The following is a 5672-nucleotide window of genomic DNA, read 5'->3' on the forward strand; positions in this document are numbered from 1 at the left end:
GAGCTAAATCCCCTGTCCTAGGAGAGAGATACAGAAATCAGGGTATGAAACACACACACATACTCACTCTTCTCTCTATGCCCCCAACTTGTCCTGATTTGGCTATATCTATTATTGTGAACTGATTGTTAGTCACCTTTTACATTATCAGGACTTTGACCACTGAACCATGCTATATACAGAGATTACTTTTCCTTTTCTAACACTGCTTTTCTGGAAGTTAATTGCTTAGTTGTTTTATCATTTGTTTAATTTTCTATGGTTTCATTCATGACTCAGTACTTAACTGTCCCATTAATGGATGCATATCCTGTCCACATGCTCAGACCCATTAGATGTCTATCAGTTCCATCATACTGATGTAGTGGCAGACTGGGCCACAGCAAGGTGGCTGGAGCATCTGGGTGCAGCTACCAACTGAGGAGACTTATTAACCATGAGCACAGAACAGCAGTACCTGAGGCTGACACAGGATCGAGCCGAGCCCTGAATCTGATACCACTCTTTGATACCAGAACATGGCAAACCAGAGACCTGATAGCAATCATCTATCATGAGATCAAGTGGAACCACCTGGCTCAGTTCTCAAAGAAGACATAAAAACACAGCAGCAGCTGACTTTGGGGTCACTACCCTCTTGATCTTGCAGTCGTCTGCTTCTCTTTTTCCTTCCAAGCACCCTTTTCTCCTTGAGCACATCTTCTGTGCTTCACCTTTTCCTTGCCTTTTTATTTCTGCCCTAGAATATATGGTAATCTTTCATGTCCACAAATAGCCCAGACCAGCTCACTGACGGGGACTAATAAGAACCTAGAAAACACTGCTGGTCCCCACCCCAACCGGTAACACTAACACCTTCTTTCTCTGCCAGAGTCTTGACTGCTCAAACCTGCACCCTGAAGATCTGCTGAGCGACTGTTGTCCAGGCTTCTTCCTTCACCTCCGTCCTGGGGATCCCTTCACCACTCTCCTCCCCTGGAAACCTGCGTTTTAGATTCCATGAACCTCCATTCTCTGTTATCTACCTCACTTCAATGCAGCACGTTCTCCAGTAACGTTCTAAGAAAGAGCTTCTGGAAGATGATGTCTGTGGTGTCTTGTATGTCTGAAAATATATTCAGTCTGTCTTTATGATTAATCATTTGGTTTTGTGTACAATGAAAGACTGGAAACCATTTTAGAATTTTCAGGGAACTATTCCTTTGTCTTTCAGTTGACAATGTGACTGGTGAGAAATCCACTGCTATTATGATTTCTGATCCTTGGTATAAAGTCTGGTGGGTTTTGTTGTTGTTGTTGTCATCTTTCTTTTCTGTTCTTTTTTTTTTTTTTTTTTTTTTTTTTTTTTTTTTTAAGACAAGGTCTCACTAAGTAGTTCAGGCTAGCCTTGAATTCACAGCAATTCTCCTGCCTCAGCCTCTCAAGTGCTGAGATCACAGGTGTACACCACCGTGCCTGGCTTGTTGGTAGTTCTTTCAGAAATCATTTGATAATTTTTTTCTACTTTCTTTTCTCTGGAACTCCTATTGCTTGAATGTCTGGTCTCTGCCACTGGCCTCTATCTTTTGTATACTATTTTTCATCTTTTGCTATTTTTTATTCTGCTTTATGGAAGACTGCCTCTATCTTACTTAACTGTTCTATGTAATGTGTTTTGTTTTGTTTTGTTGGTACCAGGAATTGAACTCAGGACCTTGTGCTTACTTGCCAGGCAAGCGCAGTACCACTGAACTACATCTGCAGCCCCTGTAGTGTTTAATTTATATACAATTTTTTGTTGGAAATTAAACCCAGGTCCTGTCACAGCCTGCATGGCAAGGGTACGAGGTCTGAGTAGGGCGACAGAAGATGCAGAAAACAAAAGAGAATTAAAGCGGGACTGGGTGGAGCCTCTCTGCCTGCTGAGCGGAGAAGAACACCACGGCTTGCCTGTCACCTTAAGGCATGAGGAGTGGAAGTCCAAACAAGGAGATGGGGCAGGGTGTCCTTGGTAATTTGTTGTTTTAATACATTCTGAGACTCGCTGACTGACAAGGCGGTGGGAACAGGGACAGCAAGCTTGCTGTTCCCAGGACCATGTCAGCTAGGACTACAATAAACAGAGCACAACATTTCCTTGCCCTCCGGGCTATCTATTTTGGCGGGTAAACTGGGGCACAAAGGGAGGAAAATCGTGAAGTACAGGAGGCAGACAAGATACCTCCTGATCTTGGCCCAATCCTGAGCTGGCTCCGGACAGGTTCTCGTACATTCTAAGCTTGTACTCTATCACTGAGCTATACCCCAGCCTGCTGTTATATTTTTAATGTCCACTGAGCCAGGGATTTAGCTCAGTGGTTCCGGTGCCTGCCTCGCAAGCACAAGGGCCTGAGTTTGATCCCTAGTACCAAAAAAAAAAAAAAAGAGAGAGAGAGAGAGAGAGAATATTTTTAATGTCCAAGAGGTTTTATTGTTGCTTTTTAAATGTTCTTTTATTCTCCCAGGATTCTATTATGAACAATTCCAAACATATATGAACATAGAGCCAGGAGTGGTGGTGCACACCTGGTAATCCCAGTATATTGAGAGGCTGAGGCAGGAAGATCACAAGTTCAAGCCCAGCCTACAGACAATTTAGTGACTTAGTGAAAATCTGTCCCAAAATAAAAAATTAAGAAGGCTTGCCAGGCGTGGTGGCCCACACCTGTAATCCCAGCACTCGGGAGACTGAGGCAGGAGGATCGCTGTGAGTTTGAGACCAGCCTGAGCTACATAGTGAGTTCCAGGTCAGTCTCACTACATAGTGAGATCCTGTCTCAAAAAAAAATAATAATAATAAAATAAAAAACAAGAACAACAAAAGAGGGCTGGGGATGTAGCTCAGAACAAAGGCCCTCGTTTCAATACTCAGTACTGCAAAAAAAAAAAAAAAAAAGTACCCATTTAACTATCATTTACCAGTGATGGTGAACCTTTTAGAGCTTTCAGTGATACAAACAGCCTACTCCAACATATGTGCTATCGGTTTGCCACACTGTTCTTTTGTATAGTATGCTTTCCAGATGCAGTATCTGTTGGGAAAATGTTACTGTTTTAGAGCTTTTGCTTTTTTGTTGTTGTTATTCTGAGTTTTTGTTTTGTTTTGTTTTGTTTTTGAGACAGCATCTCTTTATATAGTTCAGGCTGGCCTTGAACTCACAAGGTAACCCAGGCTGGCCTCAATCTCATGGCAATCCTCCTGTCCCAGAGTGCTGAGATTACAGGTGTGCACCTCCACGCCTGGCTTTGATTTATTTCTAAGTTTTGGGGGGCTCTCCTTTAGAGACTATCCTCAAATGTCTGCTGATCTAGAATCATCTGCTCTACTTTATAGATGATACAGTAAGAAACACATTCCCATCTAAGTAGTTTTCCTGCCAAAAACCAAACCTGGATTGGACCAAGCGTCTAGAGCTAAACAGCTTATATTTAACACAAAGTAAATAAATTCATTCAATGATTCCCATGATCTAGAATATAGGAAACAAAGAAGTGTGTTCATTTATTCATCCACTTATTTTTACAGTACTGAGAATTAAACCCAGGGCCTTTCCTCTGAGTTACATCCCCAGCCCTTCCTCTCCCACCCTTTTTTTTTTTTAATGCCTGTAATCCCAGCCCTAGGCAGGCTAAGACAGGAGGATCACTGGGAGTTCAAGGCTAGCCCAGACTACATAGCAAGACCCTGTGTCAAAAATAAATAAATAAATAAATAAAAATTTAAAAAGGAATATATTCCATTAGGCATGGATTCATACGGCTCATGATACTGAACAGGGACTGAGGAGGTTCGCACAGAGATGTGGAGCCTAAACCTACCCTACTGGTAGAATGAAATTGGAGGTTCACTGACTCCCTGACTCGAGGGGGAAAAAATTTCAAGCCACATCAGTCGGAGACATAATGCAATTTATTAGACAGCAAGTTAGTAGAGGGTCGGCCTTCGAGAGAGAGAGAGGCACCTTGCAATCTGGAACTAGATGTTTTTATGGGGACTTGGAGGTGTCATCAAGTGGTGTGCCCTAGAATGTGTAAGCCTATTCTGTCACATTACCCATCTGGTGAACTATGTTAAAAATACAACCATTTAGATGTGTTTAAAGTTGAAATAGGGTGCCCATTAATTTTGCTGCTTCCTTGAAGATATATGTACTGTGACAGGAAGAGCAATTTACAGGTAAAAAGCATGGGCCCAGAGCCCAATTTACAGGCTGATTGTGTCTTTCAGAGCTTTAGAAATTTTCTTTTTTGAGTGAATTTTTTGGAAGGGAAAAAGGCTTGAGTAACTTATGTATCCTGAAACTGTGGTTTTTCTTAAAAATTATAATTTTTAGATTCTGATTTTCTTTTTTTTTTCTTTGTATTGAGGTTATTGGTACAATCTAGGTATACAGTACAATTACATTCATCCTTGGGATTCTATACCTTTACATAATAGGTCTTGGTTCTCATTTTTTCCCCTTGTCCCTGCCCTCCCTTCACCCCCTCCTCCCCTCCCCATTTACAAACACTTTATTTCCATTTTTTCAGTTTCTCATATTTTTTCCTCTCCCTTATTACCTTTCCCCCACCCTTCCCCTTCCCTACACCTTTAGCCCTTTACTTCCTATTTCACATTATTATCTCATTAGGATCCTGTGTACTATTATAGTTTTTCACACCAAAGAAACTATTCGGTATTTCAGTTAAAGAAATCCCTGTATGAACATTAAAAATAGGGAATCCTAAAATAAAACTAAAAAGGAAAGTAAAAGAGAAAAGGCAGTGATGTAACATTAAAATAATCCTTAATTCTGGAGATGAAAATGGTCCCTGAACATACTTAAATTGCTTCTCGCTCTTATAGTCTTATCTTATTCTTTTTTTTCATTATTTAGAGAATACTTTATTAGTTTCTGTAATCAAATCCATGTAGATATGACCTTACATATTTAGTATGATGTGTTATCCCTGTACACCTGGAAAAAAATAAAAATAAATTAGCATTTCTAGACCAATACGGTTGTCCATTTCTGTACAATGCCAACTCAACAAAGTAAATTGGGATAACTTTTTCCAAAGTTGGCAGCACCGTTAAAGTTTCCCAAAATTCAATTTATATATATATGCATACATATATTTATATAAAAAGACTAATAATAGTATGTTATGCATCGATAGCAGCAACAGCTTTTCCAGGTTCTGCAGTCATCTGAACAAAGTTATAGACATTCAGCACATTTCATTAAAAAAAAAAAAAGAAAGAAAAGAATAATATCCAGAAAACAGCAAAGTTCTGTTGCTGTTGTGGTACCTGGCACCATTTTTTCTATTAGCCTCTTAATCATCATCTGGAAAGAGAACATTCTAGAGCAATATCATTAAATGTAGCTCTGATAAAGCATAGTCCCTACTATGTATCATAAAGCAGGTACTAGGTATTTTACATTCATAGAGGTATGATACAGTACCGTCCTACATCAATAATACTAGATTCAGTTTTGGTTTGAAATTTACTTTGTCTGCAAATAAGATTGCTACCCCTGTTTTTTTCTGGGTTCCTGTCACATGGAGAATTGTTTTCCATCCTTTCACTTTCAGTCTATGGGCTTCTTTTTGCACTAGGTGTGTTTCTTGTATACAACATATTGTTGGATTTTGCTTCTTATTCCATT

The sequence above is a fragment of the Fukomys damarensis genome, unplaced genomic scaffold, assembly GCF_012274545.1.
Source record: "Fukomys damarensis isolate Sample0158 unplaced genomic scaffold, DMR_v1.0_HiC HiC_scaffold_15, whole genome shotgun sequence".
NCBI classification, from domain to species: Eukaryota; Metazoa; Chordata; class Mammalia; order Rodentia; family Bathyergidae; genus Fukomys; species Fukomys damarensis.